The sequence below is a fragment of the Dipteris shenzhenensis genome, chromosome 29 (genome assembly GCF_047967505.1).
Source record: "Dipteris shenzhenensis isolate YYH24624 ecotype China chromosome 29, Dip_SZ_1.0, whole genome shotgun sequence".
Lineage (NCBI taxonomy): Eukaryota > Viridiplantae > Streptophyta > Polypodiopsida > Gleicheniales > Dipteridaceae > Dipteris > Dipteris shenzhenensis.
Window position 1 is genome coordinate 34,238,935 of NC_141624.1, and position 19,590 is coordinate 34,258,524.

The following is a 19,590-nucleotide window of genomic DNA, read 5'->3' on the forward strand; positions in this document are numbered from 1 at the left end:
TTGAAGGAGGTGCAATCCAGTAGTCGAGGGAGCTTGGCTCATTAGAGATCTCTTATGTAGGGCATATGGCGGCTCATAGATAGCATTGGTTGCTCAAGCAGAGATTGATTGGTCGATTGCTTGGAGCGCAATTGCTGTTAGCAATAGCTCGATGTTGGAGGTCGCTAGAGGTCACTAGTTGTCCAAAGCTGCTCTTGCTGGGGACCATTGGAGGAGGCTATGCTTTGGTGATGCTCGACCATGAGGCGAGATCTACAGTGTGTGTGCATTGTGAGGAGAGGCACACTATGGAGGAGGCATCGTAGGTGACCGTCTGTGAAGGTGTTTGGAGTGGTTGTGATGCTAGGCTATTGCGCCTATGGACTGCTGAGCCGTTAGATGGAGGCTTGAAGAGTAGGGCTATGGGAGATGCGTTGTTTGTTGAAGATGACTGTAGTGCATGTGCTGACTATGGGTAAAACTAGGCCGCCTCGTTAGCTATAGTCGTTGCTGTTGTAGGTAGGAGAGGTCTCATCCTATGAGCTTCGTTTGAGATTTCATCACGGGTGAGAGCGTTGTGAGCTTAGGTGGTCAAAGCCCTCGGTTCTGGTGCAGGTTGTCACTTTAGCCCTTCAGCATGAGTCATATTTTCAAAAGGTCATTTGCTTGTGGTTGTTGTAGAGATAGGTTGCACCATGGCCGAGTTCATGGGATGTAGCAAAGCCTCACAAGCAAGCCCTCATTGACCTCTACAGCATAGTTCTCACATAGTTGCTTCCTATTGATGGAAAACCTTAGAGAACCGGCAATCTCAAACTCTCAGTGAGTACTCAACTAAAGAACTATGGACGAAAATCTCTCAACCTAAAATCTACATCTAATCTAGGAGAGCTAGAACTAAGCTCTGATACCATGACAAAGTGAGGATCGTACTCTCCTAGTCACTTAGACAACATCCTAATACAACACTAATCTAAGGAGGATGCAACCTAAGCGCAAACATGATGAAGAGAGTGCTCATGACATGTACCTCAAGTCAATTAGGTTCCAAGACAGATTAGCTTGGACTCATAAAGAGAATCTTGAGATAGTGCAAAGTGCTTGATTGATATTACTTCAAATGAACCTCCCTTTTATAGGTGAGGGTACTTACATCCATTTGCATGCTCACATGTGGGATATCTCCTCCATGCCATGTGGCAGCTTGCCCTTTACTCATACCTTCGCTCTACATGTGCTCAAGGCACCACAACTCTCAATAGATCATGTTGTAATGTCTTTAGACCATTTAGTTTTGGCTCTATTTCCAGGAGCTTGTATACGAGTTGAGAAGAGGTAGATGGCTTTGAATTTTGGAGGGGGTCTCGTTGTTGAGACTGCCAACTCTTTTCTAGAATCTCTTGAGAATTGGCTTGGTGGGGGTTCCATTGTTGAGGCTATGGACTCTTTTGTTGAATCTTCTTGAGCTTTGGCTTTCTTACTAGCCTGCATTCATTTTGGATGGGATGGCACCCAAATCACTGAACTTATAGATTAGTTTGTATGCAGGTGTGAAATTTGTGCATGAGGAGATGGTTGTGATGTTTAGTGGGGCCTTGTTGATGAGCTATGGACTCCTTCATACAATCTTATTGAGATTTGGCATAGCTTCTTGTCTTGCTTGTGAATTCATTGCATGCATTGAGAGTGTGAAATGAAAGTGTGTTAACAAAGTTTTCATTTCTACAATTCCAAAATCATGTGAGTGCACGTGACCTAACGACTAGCTAGGGATGAACTATATGCATATTTATGGGATTTTATGGGGCAGCTAATCACCTCTAAGCCCTAGGTTGAAATTGATTGGCCCTCCTATTTGTGCAAACACAAATGTATGCCAATGAGTGTGCATGTAACAACCTAGTGCTAACTTAGGGAGATTTATGGTTCCCAAATCTTTTATTTTATCAATGTTGGCTTGTGAGTTATTGTGCATGAGTTGCAAGTTATTGTAGTAGTGCTTGAGTCTGCTGCCATTGATCATTGATCTGAATTGCATTCCATCCAAACTTTGTAGGAGCACAGTGCCAATGGGGTTGATCTTCTTGACTTTATAAGGTCCTTGGCCTTGATACTTTAATTCTTTGAGGATTGTGGTGTTGTAGAGCAAGATAAGGTTGCCTTCATTAATCTCTTTATCCTTGAGATTTCTATAAAACCATGCCTTCATCTTTTTTCTACTATCAGTGCATGGTAGGCTTTTCACCTCTTTTTAGTATGCTTCTCAAGTTCGAGTGGTCATGCTTCCAAGGATTCTTTATCATTGACTCTTGTAATGCCACTCGCAGAGTGGGGATAATGTATTCTAATGGGACTATCACCTCCAAACCATACACTAGTTGGAATGGTGTAAAATCTATGTTGACCTTAAAAGTGGTCGTGTAGGCCCATAGGCAAAGTTGAGCTTTTCCACCCAATCAGAGCGTTTGGCTTCCGCTACCTTTGTGAGAATAATGCAAAGGGTTTTATTGTAGATTTTGCTTGCCCATTCCCCTAAGGATAATAGGGAGTGCCCTTTCATTGTACAACCTTGAATCTTGAGAGAATTTCTTGGATCACTTCATTGACAAAGTGTGGGGGTTTAAGGTCACTGTGCCTTTACCCCGGTTATGTACAATACTCAAACACATATATAAATGAATGAAAAAGAAGATTAGGGGGTTCTACACCCACCAAAACTTGTGTGGCTCTCTGTTTCTCTCTCTCCCTCTTCCATTCTTGCTTCCGTTAAGAGCACTCTCAACTGGTATCAGAGCCCGGGTGATCTAGCTGAGCGTACGTGAATTCTCTCTTGTATGCACATTTGGGTGCATACAGCATTTGGGTGCACACTTGGCACCCCTGGCCAAAAGCATAGAGCCCTTCTGAATTTTCCAACTCTGAAAGCCAAAAGTGGTGTAAAAACCAGCATCATCTAGCTGACCCACTGAAATAAGACTCTTGGTCAACTTAGGCACATGTCTCACATGTTTCAAAATAAATGCAGACCCATTTGCAAAAGAAAACTTTATGTCACCTGCTCCGATTATGTCACATGCATAGTCATTTCCAAGCGATAAACTAGACATGAAGAGAACATCATTGTCACTATAATGTGTGACTGCATTGATCTCCTCGATCTTCACTTTTCCTTTGTCCTCCCTTGGACTCTCTTCCTTTTGATTTGCACCCAATTTGCATTATTTTTCTTATCCTTTTGCTCTCTTTTCTGCTTGTAGCAATCCTTTTTCATATGGCCCTTCTTGCCACAGTGGTAACACTCAATGTTTCGTGCCCTAGATTTGCTACGAGACTTCCCTCTTTCTTGGGACTTCCCCCTGAACTGTGATCTGCCCCTTTGCACATTTAAGGCTGCATCTTGCTTGTTGCTATCCATAGACTTCCGTCTAATCTCCTCGGCCAACAAGCTACCCACAACATCATCAAATTTTAGTACTCCACCAGGTGCAGAGTTACTGACAGCTATACAGAAGGTATCCCATGAGGATGGCAATGAACATAAGAGAAATATTGCCTTAGTCTCCACATCAAAATTCATCTTCTGAGCTTGAAGCTGGCCGAAAATAATATTGAATTCATTCAAGTGAGAAGCAATGGAGACCCCTTCCTTCATCTATAGCTCAAACAACCTCTTCATGAGGTAAACTTTATTAGAGGTAGTTTCCTTTTCATAAGTGGCAAATAGTTTCTTCCACAAATCTTCCGTAGTCTGCTCATTTACTACTGTGAAATAAACTGACTCTACAAGATGAAGTCTAATAGTAGACTTTGCTAATGCATCCAACTCATTCCAATCATCCTCAGACATATTTGCAGGCTTAGCTTCAATCCTTGCCAAGGGTTTAATCTACTTCTTTTGAATAAGCACATCCCTTATCTGTTCTTTCCATAAAGAAAAGTTTGTCCCATCAAACTTTTTAATGTTGAAAAACTCCTTTTCAGACATGGAAGAGGATGCCATAATGCAAATAAAACAAAATCCCAAATGCTAGTGCATACAAGAGAGAATCACACCAAATGCTAGTGCGTGAATACACATTTGGGTGCACCTGGTATTTGGTGTGATTCTCTCTTATAAGGTCCTTTGCCTTGATACTTTAATTATTTGAGGATTGTGGTGTTGTAGAGCAAGACAAGGTTGCCTTCATTAATCTCCTTATCCTTGAGATTTCTATAAAACCATGCCTTCATCTTTTTTCTACTATCAGTGCATGGTAGGCTTTTCACCTCTTTTTAGTATGCTTCTCAAGTTCGAGTGGTCATGCTTCTAGTGATTCTTTATCATCGAGGCACTCTTGTACTGCCACTCGCAGAGTGGGAATAATGTATTCTAATGGGACTATCGCCTCCAAACCATACACTAGTTGGAATGGTGTAAAATCTATGTTGACCTTAAAAGTGGTCGTGTAGGCCCATAGGCAAAGTTGAGCTTTTCCACCCAATTAGAGCGTTTGGCTTCCACTACCTTTGTGAGAATAAGGCAAAGGGTTTTATTGTAGATTTTGCTTGCCCATTCCCCTAAGGACAATAGGGAGTGCCCTTTCATTGTACAACCTTGAATCTTGAGAGAATTTCTTGGATCACTTCACAAAGTGTGGGGGTTTAAGGTCACTGTGCCTTTACCCCGGTTATGTACAATACTCAAACACATATATAAATAAATGAAAAAGAAGATTAGGGGGTTTTACACCCACCAAAACTTGTGTGGCTCTCTGTTTCTCTCTCTCCCTCTTCCATTCTTACTTTCGTTAAGAGCACTCTCAACTGGTATCAGAGCCCGTGTGATCTAGCTGAGCACGCATGAATTCTCTCTTGTATGCACATTTGGGTGCATACAGCATTTGGGTGCACATTTGTATTTGGTGTGATTCTCTCTTGTATGCACTAGCATTTGGGATTTTGTTTTATTTGCATTATGGCATCCTCTTCCATGTCTGAAAAGGAGTTTTTCAACATTAAAAAGTTTGATGGGACAAACTTTTCTTTATGGAAAGAACAGATAAGGGATGTGCTTATTCAAAAGAAGTAGATTAAACCCTTGGCAGGGATTGAAGCTAAGCCTACAAATATGTCTGAGGATGATTGGAATGAGTTGGATGCATTAGCAAAGTCTACTATTAGACTTCATCTTGTAGAGTCAGTTTATTTCAAAGTAGTAAATGAGCAGACTACGGAAGATTTGTGGAAGAAACTATTTGCCACTTATGAAAAGGAAACTGCCTCTAATAAAGTTTACCTCATGAAGAGGTTGTTTGAGCTGCAGATGAAGGAAGGGGTCTCCATTGCTTCTCACTTGAATGAATTCAATATTATTTTCAGCCAGCTTCAAGCTCAGAAGATGAATTTTGATGTGCAGACTAACGCAATATTTCTCTTATGTTCATTGCCATCCTCATGGGATACCTTCTGTATAGCTGTCAGTAACTCTGCACCTGGTGGAGTACCAAAATTTGATGATGTTGTGGGTAGCTTGTTGGCTGAGGAGATTAGACAGAAGTCTATGGATAGCGACAAGCAGGATGCAGCCTTAAATGTGCAAAGGGGCAGATCACAGTTCAGGGGGAAGTCCCAAGAAAGAGGGAAGTCTCGTAGCAAATCTAGGGCACGGAACATTGAGTGTTACCACTATGGCAAGAAGGGCCATATGAAAAAGGATTGCTACAAGCTGAAAAGAGAGCAAAAGGATAAGAAAAAGAATGCAAATTGGGGTGCAAATCAAAAGGAAGAGAGTCCAAGGGAGGACAAAGGAAAAGTGAAGATCGAGGAGATCAATGCAGTCACACATGATAGTGACAATGATGTTCTCTTCATGTCTAGTTTATCTGCAGAGTTGCTTACCACTTCAGATGATGCATATTCCCAGGATTGGATTTTGGATTTTGGTGCTTCATTCCATGTTGCTCCCCATAGGAAATGGTTCTCCACTTATGACAGTGGAAAGACAGATTGTGTGCATCTTGGAAATGACTATGCATGTGACATAATCGGAGCAGGTGACATAAAGTTTTCTTTTGCAAATGGATCTGCATTTATTTTGAAACATGTGAGACATGTGCCTAAGTTGACCAAGAGTCTTATTTCAGTGGGTCAGCTAGATAATGCTAGTTTTTACACCACTTTTGGCTTTCAAAGTTGGAAAATTCAGAAGGGCTCTATGCTTTTGGCCAGGGGTGCCAAGTGTGGGACTTTGTATCCCTTACATGTATCAGGGGTATTTGATCATGTTGTTGCAATAACAGAGCAGCCAAGCACTTCTTTGTGGCATTGCAGGTTGGGGCATATGAGCCAGAATGGAATGAAACTCTTATGTCATTTGGGTTATGTACCGCATTTGAGTTTCTCTGATTTTGAATTTTGTGAGCACTGTCTCTATGGGAAGCAGACTAAATCAGCCCATAAAAGAAGGAAAAAGAAAGAGTTTGAAAAGCTTGAATATCATCCACATATAGTGCCAAGATTATTAGGCTATTATCCTTAGCCCTTTTAGTGTAGAGGCAATGATCAATTTCACTCCTTCTAAAACTCTGGGACTGAATGAAAGCATCAAACTTCTGATACCATTCTCTAGGCGCTTGCTTAAGACTATAGAGATCCTTCTTCAGCTTGCAAACTAAATGCTCTTTGCCCTTTTCTTCAAAGCCTTCCGGCTGCACCATGTAAATTTCCTCATGCAAATCCCCATGCAAGAAAGCTGTCTTGACATCCATCTACATAAGCTCCATATCCTCTGATGCCACTAGTCCAAGCATGCATCTAAGTGTGGTCATCTTCACAACCAGAGAGAATATCTCATCAAAGTCCACACCCTTCTCTTGCTTGAACCCTTTAGCGACCAAATGGGCCTTGTACCTAGGCATATCATCACCTGTGACCTTCATTTTGTAGACCCATTTACATGGCAATGCTTTCTTTCCATGTGGCAAAGAAACCAAGTCCCAAGTTTTACTCTTCATAAGTGAACTCATCTCTGATTGCATAGCATACTCCCACTTGCGTTGATCCTCACGCATCATAGCCTCTCTGTAGTAAGAAGGCTCCCCACAATCAGTAAGCATCACATAGTCTACCCCTAGAACAAACTTATCAGGCGGTCTAGACACTCTAGATGATCTTCTTAAGGGCATTTCAGCTTGCTGTCCCACCTGCATATCAGCCACATTTGGCTCATCATTTCCACCAATAGATGATCCATCATTTACCCTTGATTGTATACCTGTGGGAGTACTTGGTGGTACCATTTCTTGCACATTTGGTGCATGGACAGGTTGCTGTCTATCAACATATGCAGGTGGATTCACATCCTGGAAAGTGATTCTCCTCATTTCCACATCCCTCATGGGTGCCTTATGCATCTTCTTCTCATTGAAGACTACATCATGGCTGTGTATGATCTTCTTTGCTTCTGGATCCCAGAGACGATAGCCCATCTCTCCACTTTCACCATAACCTAGAAAGATGCATTTCCTAGACTTAGGATCTAGCTTCTTTCGAAGCTCTTTTGGCACATGTGCATATGCCTCACACCCAAATATACGCAAATGAGAGTAAGAGGGCTTCTTGCCACTCCATGCCTCTTCAAGAATACCACCATCCAAACTCTTACTAGGTGATCTATTGATCACATGCACTGCAGTCTTCATTGCCTCAGCCCAAAAACCACAAAAAAGACTTGCATTGGAAAGCATGCATTGCAACCTTTCTTGAATGGTATGGTTCATCTTTTCTGCAATTGGATTTTGCTCTGGAGTACGAGGGGATGTGAGCTCCCTCTTAATCCCACGTGTATCACAGAAATGCTGAAAGTCATGAGAGAGATACTCTCCACCATTATCAGTCTGTAGGCATTTAAGCGTTCTACTTGACTGATTCTCAACCAAGGCTACCATTTCTGAAATACCTGGAACACATCACTCTTCCGAGCTATAGCATAAGCCCACACTTTCCTAGTTGCATCATCAATAAATGTCACATAGTATTTAGCCCCGCCTAATGACCGTGTAGGCATGGACCACATACGTCTGAATGCACCGCTATTGGCTAGCAAGAATACTTATGAGCTAGATGCATTAAAGGCCAAGTTGCATGAGGCCTTTGATATGAAGGATTTGGGACTTGCAGGTCATATTCTTGGTATGCGAATCACGAGTGATCGGAGTTGGAAACTCCTTTGGCTTTCACAAAAAGAGTATATTACAAAAGTATTGCAGCGTTTCAATATGGAGGGGGGGAAGGCAATGAGTACTCCATTGCCTCCATATGTGAAACTGAGTCATACAGATAGTCCCAAATCAAATGAGGAAAGGGCCATAATGGCCAAGGTTCCTTATGCATCAGTGGTTGGGAGTCTTATGTATGCTATGATAGCTACTAGACCAGACATTGCATTTGCAGTGGGAGTTGTTAGCCGGTATATGGCTAATCTAGGAAAGAGGCATTGGAAGGCAATTAAGTGCATCATGAGGTACATGAAGGGTACCAAGGAGATGTGCATCTGATTTGGTAGAGGAGACATGTGTGTACTTGGGTACATGGATTCAGACTATGTAGGGCATGTGGATAGTAGGAGATCCACTTCTGGTTATGTGTTCACCTTTGTAGGTGGTGCAGTGTCGTGGATGTCTCGTGCACAAAAGTGTGTTGCTTTGTCTACCACAGAGGCTGAGAATGTTGCAGCCACAGAGGGTTGCAAGGAGGCTATATGGCTTGATCGGCTAGTGGGAGATTTGGGGATTCATATAGGTGTACCGACATTGCATAGTGATTCCATGAGTGCTATTCAGCTAGCACGAAATCCGATGTTTCATGCAAAGACCAAACACATTGAGGTCAGGTACCATTTCATCAGGGAGGTACTTGAGGACAAGCACATAGAGCTTGTCAAGGTTTATATAGATGATAACCCTGCAGATATGCTGACAAAGAGTCTACCTAGTCAGTGGTTTGAGTATTGTCATGTATTGATGGGCATTGGATAGTATGCTCACTGGTTGTTCTCCCTAAAAGGCACATTGTCCTTTAAGTGGGAGGTTGTGGGGGTTTAAGATCACTGTGCCTTTACCCCGGTTATGTACAATACTCAAACACATATATAAATGAATGAAAAAGAAGATTAGGGGGTTCTGCACCCACCAAAACTTGTGTGGCTCTCTATTTCTCTCTCTCCCTCTTCCGTTCTTGCTTCCGTTAAGAGCACTCTCACAAAGTGCATTCCTTGGTCAAAGACTATTTCCAAGGTTCAACCATACCTTATGATCACATTTTCATAAAGGAACTTGGCAGTACTTTGGCATCCGCATCACACACTACTTTTGCCTCAGCCCATTTAGTGAAATAACATGTCACCACAACAAGATTGATTGAAGTCTTTGTGTTGGGGTTTGGCTCTTCTTTGGCATACATCACATTTTTTAATGAACTCGTAGGCATCATTCCACAACGTGGGCCACCAATAGCTAGCTCAATGAATTTTTCAACATGTGGGTTCTCTAGTGGTGTCCTCCTGCAATGCCTTCATGCACTTTGCAGATGATGAGCGGGATTCAATGTGGCATGATGCATCTACACAAGATCTGATTTGTACCTATTTTCTACAATTGACCCGCTATGAGTTGATATAGTGCAACTTTGATTATGAGTTTGCAGGCTTCCACTGGCAACAACTCTGGTGGGGGTCTTACCATCATTAAATATCAAATGATGTTAGTACACGATTTTGGGATAGCCTCGATTTGGAACAATGTGGCATCAGACAAGTGATCTTCGACTCCAATGGGTTCTTCTCTAGATCTTACACGAGACAAGTGCTCGAAAATGTAGTGTTGAGCACCTTTGTGGGGACCACTATTTTGAAATTGAATTCTTGAAGCAAGACAAGCCATTTGGTTATTCTTCCTATCATACACAGACGATGCACAAGATATAGCAGTGCTTGATGGTCGGGGAAGAATACAAAATCATTTTCCAACAAATAGTGTTAAAATTTCTTAACACTATAAGCCATTGCCAGTGCTTCTCTTTCGGTGGTGGCAACTAGCAAAGTAAATTGGGTAAGTCTTCTTGCGATCCCCAGGTTGGTAGAGTACACTCATAATTGCATAGTTAGAGCCATCAGTGTGGACATGAAAATCATATCCCAATTGGGAGCTATGAGGATCGATGTTTCTAGAGGGTGGGCTATCATGTTATACTGCAAGATGAATTTTTTATAGCAGCTTGCATGTCCCATAAAGACCTACACTCATTTTGAATAATGTGGGTGTGATAAGTTAATAATGATTTTGATTTTCTCCATGCCAATTGCAATTCCATGTTGAGAGACGATGTTTCCCTAAACAACTGTAGGGGTGACTCATGAACTAGCATTTTGTTGGATTTAGGGAGATGCCATACTCCTTGCATTTGATGAGAAATGCTTCAAGCCAGTGTAGGTCGCCTTGCTTGTTGAAATGGATGCACAAGTCATCCAAGAAGACTTGTACAAACTTATTGATCAAAGACTTAAAGGTAATGTACATGACTCTTTGTAATGTCATACGGCCATTGCATAATCCAAATAACATGACTCTATAGGCAAAGATTCCCCATTCTATTGTGAATGTTGTTTTAGATTAATCTTTAGGATATATTTGCATGCCACTAAATGCATCGAAGAAGCTGCATATTTTTTATCCTACCACCTTTTTTATACTATTTCTGTTAGGGGAAAGTTAATGGTGGTAGCATTCACATTCTTTGAGTTCACACATCCACAACTTCTTCTTATGTTTAATGATGGGGGAAACCCAATTGGTGTTTCATAGATGAATCCTGCATCTAAGAGCTTCTCTACTTTATCATACACCATGGTGCCATAGTTGGCATTTGTTTGATTTGGTTCACATACCTTAGGACGGGCACCTTCCCTAACACATATGGTGTGTACGGCCACTTCTAGTGAAATTACTTTATCTCTTTGTATCACCATGCTAGGAAGTCTCGATATTCCATTAGGAGTGCCTTGAGGTTTTGTTTCTTCTTCATGGGTGAGTTGTTTCCCAATAAACTTTAACTTTTCTTTCTACCCTTCAAGGGCAAGGTTGATTGTTCTAGTTTTGGTCAAGCCCTCATCTACTAGAGTCTCACCAATGCTATCACATTCTTGTACTTCTGATTGCCTTAGTGGTCTTGGCATTGCTATTGGGGAACTACCACTTGGACCTACCACTTGTATAGTTCTTCATGTAATCTAGTACTTCAGGGATATCCACCTTCAATTGTTTTGAACTAGTTGAATAGGTGGTAAAATCACTGGGGGCCTTATTAGCACCATCATTCCTTTTACCTTGGGGCCCTTCATTCTCATATATGATTTGAATTTCCAAAACTTTTTACATTGGGAATTGTGGGGCGAGTTTTCCATTGGCAAATTTTTCCCAAATAATGGTTCATCTGTTGTGCATGCTCCTTCAAGATCTTTTGGATCCCATTCGAGTTCAAGAGGCTCAATTGTTGGTGGTACTGGATTGGTGAGGTACAGCTCCACAATCTTATATTGCACTCTTTCAATCTCATTGTAATGCTCAACCTTGGTTTTGTATCATTTCCTACCTTCGACTTTCTTTAGGGATCTCCTGCTATTATGTAACTTTGGAGGTTCAACTTTGGGCAACTCCATAGCCATCCAGATGGCTAAATAATTTTCAAAGACATGGTCTTCCAATTGAGCATTTTTAGCCTCTGTCTCAAGGTACCATGGTCCATCAGAGCCATCATTGTCAATGATACTCTCTTCTGGATCAATATCCCATTCAAGGTTTGCCATAAACATTAGAAATGTAGGATCAATTGACTTTTGAGGCATGAGTAGAGATCCTACTTGCGTGACTTTTGCATCAATTTTTGCAAGGACTAGATCTAGTTAGTGCATGGAAATTTCAATTGTCACCAGTGCTTGGATCCAAATTTTGGTATTACTTTGTGTATCACCTACCAAGACATTTTGTTATAGGAGGGATGATTTGCTGGATGCCATGGTAGAGGAGGTATCATCCAATGGTCTTGGCACAATGAATTTGATCGATTCTCACCACTGTGTCACAATTTTGTATTGTGAGTCGATTAGTACCCCAATCATGGACTAATGCTTCTCGTAGCCAAGGGCATTCGAGTAAAGCTTAATAGGAAGTTTTAGGGAGATCCAAGAATGTGCACTGGATAGGAATTCTAGAAGGACTCCTCTTGACTCCGCACTCCTCCACATGCCTTCCACATGCTTGGCATGTGATCTCTCTTATATTATTGGAACACATAGACATGAACCCACCTCTTTATTTGACTCACTCTTCCTATTTTCTAAAAACCCCATAATATCTCATACACAAATAACTCTCACCCCATACCAAGGTCATACACATGGTATTTACAATGATCCATTCCACTCATCCTCTCAATCCCATACAATATCTTAGAAAATAGAAATAAGTGAGAGTCGCTAGGCTATCACTTGATACTCAAACTCTTATCAAACATAGAAGAAAACAATGCCAATGCCAAATAAAAAATATCAAAATTTGGCGTCACAGTAGCCTATCTAAAAGTGCCTTATACGATTCACTGTTTTGGGTGAAGGTTTCTATGTTCAAGTTTTTAAATGAATTTGGAGTTCCTTATGGTGCCATGGTTTTCTTTTTGTTGTTGGAATCAAGGATTATTAGTGGGGCTTGAGATTGGATAGAGCAAGAGGTCATTACAGCTTATCAAGGGCTTGAGGGATTGAGACATTGGATAGAGTAAGAGGTGACTGCAGTTTATCAAGGGCTTGAGGGATCAAGGCTGTACATGGCCATCTTTCTCTTGCCCTAGATCTTTGAGGGACACTGTCACTTTGAAGTTGCTAGATTGTGTTGCATGTGGGCTTCCTATGTTACATGTGGGCTTCTTGTGGAGATAAGCTATGTCACATGCTAATACATGCCATCTTGCCACCACATGTTCCACCTAATATGTTTGTAGTGCTGTAGCAGGTGGTGATGAGTGTGTGTCTGTAGCAAGGATGCATCAAACCATACCATCTAAGGTCAAGAAAGGGTGTGCATGCTAGTTTATCCGTGGATATGCACTTTAGGAAGAATGAGCACAAGTGCTTGTTTTTAACTCTACTTTGTTTTTCACTTTACAAGATTTAAAATGGTATGTAGGATTTTAAGTAGCATGTCGGCTTTTAAGCGATGTGTAGGCTTCAAACCGGTACATTGGATTTAAAGCACTCCATAGAGCTTAAAGTAGTTTAGGGCCTTTAAAGAAGTTTTAAGGATTTAAAGTGTTGCATAAGCTTTAAAGCGGCAGTAAGGCTTCGAAATGTTGCATTGAAAGCAACTTGAATGCTTTAAAGTGGTACCTAGGCTTTATACTCCACTTGAAAGCAGTACTTTGAAAGCATATTAAAGGGGAAGTGGACCTATTTCAAGGGTTGCACATGATTTAAAGTTTTGAAGGATTTCAAGCGATATATAGGATTTAAAGTGATTTGTAGGTTTCAAAGCAATTATAGGCTTTAAAGCCGTCCATAGGCTTTTCAAGCGGTGTGCACGATTTGAAGTGATAGTAAAGTTGCTTTCAAGAGGTTAAAGTGGTACCTTTAAAGAACCTTCAAGGCTAAGTACTCCTATTTCAAGGGCTCCACATGCTTTAAACTAGTTCTTTACTCTTTAAAGTTAGGCTTTAAAATGGAAGTTAAGGCTTTATTTGGACATTCTATTATTATTATTTCCTTTCAAATCTCACCTCACTAATATCATTTATGCCCATTTCCTTGGAAAATCCATCACTTTTGAAGTAATGCTCTGTTTGTTCACTAGCACCTCAAGAAAATGTTAAGGGGTGGTTGGACCTACCTCAAATTTGTGTCATGGGACCTAGCTCAAAATCGGTTGGACATACCTCAAATCATATCATGGGGACTTTTGACTGATGTTGGTGAGGTTTTCCACCCTACACAAAACAACCATAAATCAATAGGCACATCGTCTCTCTCACTCAACAGGTGCCACCTTCATAGCTTGAGGCTTCTCATCATGTTGCTCCACAAGAAGGCAAAAGGGGGTGGGGACGAGAACGAGAGGGTATCATGAGGGTGGCAAAGGAGAAGGGAATACGTGGCAAGGACATGAGATGGTAACAAACCTAAAGCATCCACAACATACACAAGGAAAGGGAGTGGAGGAAAGTAGTGAGCTATTCCAATAACTAAGAATGAGGACCCAAGTCAAAGACTTGAATTTTGTAAATGACCTTTTACAAAGGGATGGTCTAACCCTAATTCCACTACTAGACCAAATGGCCATTACATAACATTAAGACGTGATCATTGTGTCCTCTTCCTAGTAGCATGGGAACAATGTACAAGCCTCAGTTCTATCCTCACCTTTTTAACTATATGGATTTTGCATATTTACATAAGCATGATGCATTTTCACATATATAAAAAAGAATGCAACGGTGTAGGCAGGACCCATTGTTATCGATTGTGGTTAACATGCTCCCTTCCTCTCCTCCATCTAGTCTCATAGATCAACTAGGTGATTTGGAGGAGATTTAGCATCCTCCATCCGATTGGTATCCTCTATCCATTCAATGACGTGCTGTCGAGTGAGCAGTTTCTGGTCCTTTCTACAAAACATGTAATGTGGACACTATATGGTTAAGACAAACATGTCTTTGAATGTAATAATATGGTGGCCATGAAGATTTAATACTTTGTATTATAGCTGCACCATTTCAACCTCTTATTGGGACTTGATTCCCTGTACTAATTACTCCTTAGCTGGTGCTTCTTCTTTCCATATAATGATAAGAAGTTTGAAGAAATGGTGAGTGCGCATGACTTTTAAATTTGGAAATTGGACAGTTTCCTCATGGTATGCAGTCATGTGGAATGGTGCATTTTTTCTCTGCACATGGACCTAGAAGTTCAACATGTTGATCTTTTTGAGTTACCCAAGTTATGAATAGATGAAGTTTTTAGTCCTTGATTGGACTATTGACTAACTAGAAATGAAATGGGCCCAAAGTGCCTAGGAAAGCATTTGTAGCAACAATCAATTGAAAAAACATGAATATCTTTGGCCATTTCTACTTGTGGCCCCATGAATACCTTGGCAATTTTGCATGTGGTGTGTATGAATTTGATATGAGTTGTTTTTGAACTTGACCACCAACAACCATGGGATTGGAAAATATTTCAAGTTCTTTTAGTCTCCTCATTCTAAACAATGCATTCAATTGATAGAACATCATAGCACATAAGACAAACCTTGACCTACCCTTAACTGAATGGTTGTGAAATACCTTTGTGAGAACCATGTAGAGTATTGTTTCAATTCATCAATTTCCCCTGTTGTGTGCTGGTCCATGAGTTGTTAGGCCTCTTCAATCCTTGCCCTAATGATGGTGAGCATGGAAAACTCTAGGGCAAAGTTTCTTATTGTTCTACCCTTTCAGTTGGGACATCTTCTTATGGTTCTTCGAGCCGTGCCCCTATGATGCCTTGTGACATCAAAGTGTATAAAGGATTGCATGTAGCCATGGTTGCTTCCCCCTTGGTTGGTTCTTATGGTTTAATCAAGGTGAGACCTGCACATGTAGGTTCTTATGTAGCTGCCCTTAGGATAGGGATAGGATCCTAGGCATAGGTTCTGGTGGTTCTACTTGGAGCATGCATGATCATGTTGCTATTATCTCAACATCATCAAAGGCAAGCTTTTGTGGGTCTACCTTGGTCGTGGTGTTGCTTGTGAGACTACTGCCCTAGGCATGGTTAAGGGCTGTATGTTTTTTTGGCACCACTTCCTTATGTTGTTCAATGTTTTTGTTGCATTTGAATGTATTTTTTCCTAAGGGGTCAGGTTCTTGTAGGGTTGTCCCTTGGGCATCTTCATTGGTCAATTTCTTCATCCATGGGGGTAGATTCTTGTGAGGCTACCCCATGAATCTCTTCATTTGTTGGTAGGAATGGTTCCTCTTCATCAATGGAGGTAGATTGTTGTGGGGCTACTCCCTTGACCTCTTCAGTGGTGTTAGTCACCCTCATCTTTTTCTCAAAGGAGTTGTTCTTATGGATTTAACCCTTTTAGTGCTTCAATGACCTACATGGATGAGGCCATTGGCCTCCCTTGTTGCAAGGTAATGGTCTTCACTTTGTGTGGGGCTACCATTTGTGTTTTGGGTCTCCATACCCATGAGGTGTTTTTGGAAGGGATGTTGGATTAATCTTGGTAGGCTTCCTCACAGCTTATCTTGTTGGTGGACTAAAGTGAGCTTGACAACCATTGGGTATGCAGATGTTAGAATTTACATCATAGAAACTTGGGCCCGAAGGAGATCCTTGGAGACCCACCTATAGAATTGTGGAGACTGTCTGGGCCTCATCTTGTGATGGGTATGTTGGGTGCTCTTATATCAAGGGCATGGCTGAGGATTGGGCTCTTAGTGTAGAGGCTACTTGGATAGCCATACCTTCCCTCTATTAGAAGGGCCACCATGTGCATAAATGAGGTCCTTATAGACCCATTATGGGATGTTTTTATAGAAGGTATATCAGGCCAATTTTTGTAGTTTCACAATATTCACAAAACATAGTATGATTTTATATATTTTCTTTCACATTTTGATAGAAAATATGTGAATATTATTGAAACTTTCAAGCTTTTACCATAAGATTTTAAAATCCATGTGAAAGTTTTAAATGCGGAGTACAAAATTTCAACACCAATATAAAAGTTCTTCTTAATGAAACTAATCATCCATGAAGTGGAACCTTTTGGTTGAGCGAAAAATAAGCAAATGGGTAGAGACACAAGGAGTTGAGGCACCATCCTAGATAGGCTTTTGTCCCAAACACTCGATAGTAGAGAATTTAGTCACCATAAGGGTTGCATCGAAGAGAGCCAGATATAAGAAAGAGGGCCTCTTTTGCCACTGTGTAGACTTTAAGAAATCCTTCAACACAATCCCATGTTTAAGAAACTATCTGATATTTTATGAAAAGCTCTAATTTCCTCAAAAACTCAATGAAGCCACATACTATATATTCAAGAGAGTATTAGCCAAACTAGCACATCCACTCATAGATGGGTCCTACTCTAAAGGGAAGGCTATCATAAGTAGTGATATAGGAGTCAAGCAAGGTTGCATCCTCTTACCAACTCTTTTTGGTCTCTTTTTTTATCTATTAGAAGGTTGGATGAGAATACACATCAAAGAGGGAGTCTAGATTGCAAGCTATGCTTTATTAATGCTTATTTATTTAGATGGGGTAGTCTTCTTCACAAGGAGCAATAAGGCATGCAAGAACATTTGGATGACTAGGAAAACTCTGCAAACACTCATGTATGTAGGTAAACATAGCCAAGCCAAGACAACGTGATGGTAATTGGGACCCACAATGAAAACATTAATGTCAATTTTGAAGGGGAGCCTTTGGAAAAAGTCGCCACATATAATTATTTAGGATTGGAATTTGTAGTCCCCACCTTTAGATAGGAAGGGAAGTTATACATCATCAACAAAAAGGACCCAATGATTGAACAAACATGGACAAAGTTGGGGTCATGTAGACATGTTAAATACATCATATGCAATGAAAAACCAAATGATACGTGGTAATATCCAAGTAAATTACAATCAAGGGCTGTCCAATGGACTAGTGCAAGTAGAAGTACAATTACCATAGAAGAAGGAAAAGAAGAATAATTTCATCAACCAATATGAAATAACCATATATGGTTCATGGTATGATTCTAAAAATTGACTTTATTTGACACTAAAGAAACTCAATCTACCAATATGAAATAACCACATATGATTCACTATATGATTCTACAAATGGACTATCTTTTAAATAACCACATATAGTTCACTTTACAATTCTATAAATGGACTATCTTTGGAATTGGAGAAACTCCATCAAAGATTTATTCAACATCTAGTCAACGTGCATGCTTATGCAACACATTACATTAGATATGCCAATTTCAAGCTTGCACCAATCTATGATGAATCTAGTGATGAAATTTGGTTAGAAGCACCAAAACAAGACCAAGATTCTATCTTCCAACCAAACATCTTCGAAGTCCAATAATAAGTCATGGGAAAATTGCAAATAAATAACTCAAAAGAGCTCTAGAAAAGGTAAGCAAACTACATGTAGAGGGCATAAACCCTACACTAGCAATAAGTCATCTACATAAGAAAAATTGACACAAAGAATGCAAATATGTATAAGAACAAAGTTAGAAATTGAGGCTAACACAGTGACACAAAAAGACAAGTCAACATGATTCATGCCAACATATCAAGCGATAAGTCGGAATGTGGACAAATAGATCTCAATCTACAAAAATCTGAATGATATTACACCTTGATATGTAATATTCCACTCTAGAAAAATCCTAGATATCAAGTGGAAATAAAGAATATTGCATGCAAAATACATAGATTTTGCACCGGCAATAAGCCATCTATAGAATGACAACTGACACAAAGATAGTTTGAGGAATACAAAGATAGAACAAAGTTAGAAATTAGGGCCAACAAAGTGATAAAAAAAGAGAAGTCACCACAGTTCATGCCAATAAACAAACCCCAAAGTTAGTATATGACAAACAAATTTCAATCAATGAAAATTCTATATATCAAGATAGTAATATATATTTGGGAGAAGGGAAATTCATAGATAGACCTCCCAAAAGATAATTCCCTAGATAGATTCCAAAGCAAATTCTCTATAATGATAATTTTAAGTCCCATTTTTCTAATGATATATTTAAAGAAGATGAAATCAATTAACAATCAATATGGATAGCATGTTCGTGGAGAAGGAGGAGTATATGAAGGTCATTCATCAGTATACAAAGTTGTTCATTACCTCACATGAAGAGATCAGAGGTTTCATCAGATGTGAGTCGATGCACATTGAGTTAAAAGAAGGTAGCAAACCTATTTTTCAAAAGTTGAGAAGGATACATACAGAGCTTCTACTTGTACTAGAGGAGGAGTTAAATAAGTTACTCAAAGTAGGGCCGATCTACCCAGTGGAGCACTCCGAGGCTGATCTACCCAATGGAGTTAAATAAGTTACTCAAAGTAGGGTTGATCTACCTAGTGGCACACTCAGATTGGGGTAGGCAATCCAGTGGTAATTATTCCCAAGCATATAGGAGGATGGAGAGTATGCATTGATTACAAACCTCTTAATGCAGTAACAAAAAGCAATCATTATTCTCTGCCTTTTATTGATGATATATTAGACAGAGTGGTAGGATATGAAAAGTATAGTGTGTGTGATGGATATTCTGGGTATTTTCATATCTCGATTATAGAGGAAGATCAAATCAAAACTACATTCATCACACCCTGGGGTTGCTTTTGTTACAAAGTTAGACCATTTGGATTAAAGAATGCACTAGCATGGTATCAGGACAACACTGATCAAGTGTTTGTCCCTTTCATTTTGATAAGTTTGTGAGAGGATATTTGGATGATGTTAAAGAGGCTGGGAGTAGCTATTGTTGTGAAGGAGAGGCTACGGCTCTTGTA